Raw genomic sequence first — 1,309 nt, forward strand, 5'->3', positions numbered from 1 at the left:
GATAGACATTTGATAGCATTAGTGACTGCATAAGATCACAAAGCGAGAGCCATAAATAAAAGAAGACGCCCAAGAATTTTGCCCTGGGATATTCCTAATTGAAGTGATTGGAGAGAACAAACCAGAAAGCAAAATCAAGGAAGAAAAGCCAATGAGATAGGAGTGATGTGAAAGTGAGGACAAAAGAAGAAAGCGAATAAAAGACGAGAGAGAGAGAGAGAGAGAGAGAGAGAGAGAGAGAGAGAGAGAGAGAGGCTCTCAAATGACGCTGACAGGGTGTTAGCTGAGGACTGAACTGATCATTGGACTCAATAATATGAAGGTCGTGGTGACCTTGACGAAGTAGCTAGAGTGATAGACGCAGAAACTGACTTGGACTGGGTTCAAAGGAAAATGGAGAAGAGGAATTAGAGACGTAAACATAGACAATTCTTTGGTTTTGCTGTTGTAGGGCAAAGAGCAAGAGGGGCTTCAGTTGGAGAAGTAGAGTTAAGGGAAGTAAAGAGATTTTTGTTTTGTTTTTTAAGATGGGACAAGTAACAGCATGTCTATATGCCAATAGAAATGATCCAGTAGAGAGAAAAACTGCTTCAGGATTAAGGGGATAATCACTGGATCAGTGTCCTTGAGGGGAAAGTTTGTTTATCAAAGGTATTAGGAGAGATGACAGAATATGAGTTGAACTAATAACATTAGTGGGTAGATAGAACAGTGAGATTATTTCCGTTTTCTAAGTGAAATAGAAGGTCATCGAAGGAAACGGAGATTGGGAGCCAATATGTTGGATGCTTGGAGGGAAAGGAGAAAGTAAGACACGGTGGTCCAGGAGAGAGGGAGACTCATCACGCTAGAGAACTGTGTTCTGATCTCTGGGCAGCATTATGGCCTACCTGAGGTTAGTGATCGTGACCTTAAAACGTAGCTAGCCAGCATAGCTCTGGTCTCCAACCACGTTTACATGTGCTGGTGCAGATCCAAAATGGAATTTGATCAGAGATAGTATTGTAAAGTGAGTAGGATGAAAAAAGAAAGGCAGAAACATTGAGACTGTGTGCAGGGGAAAGATAATAATGATTGTCCATGAAATTAAAACTGGACTTTTGCTAGTATTGTATCATAGTATTAAAATAGATAGATAGATAGATAGATAGATAGATAGATAGATAGATAGATAACTTTTCATTAAATGTTATTAGAGCTGGAAGGATAAGTTCGACTAAGACCTCTCTTGCACCATCTTATTTCAACAAAACTCTCAAATTAATCTAATCAACATTTACTGAGTACCTGGTCTGTGGATGATAAAAGA

Source organism: Pteropus alecto, unplaced genomic scaffold, assembly GCF_000325575.1.
Source record: "Pteropus alecto unplaced genomic scaffold, ASM32557v1 scaffold5, whole genome shotgun sequence".
NCBI classification, from domain to species: domain Eukaryota; kingdom Metazoa; phylum Chordata; class Mammalia; order Chiroptera; family Pteropodidae; genus Pteropus; species Pteropus alecto.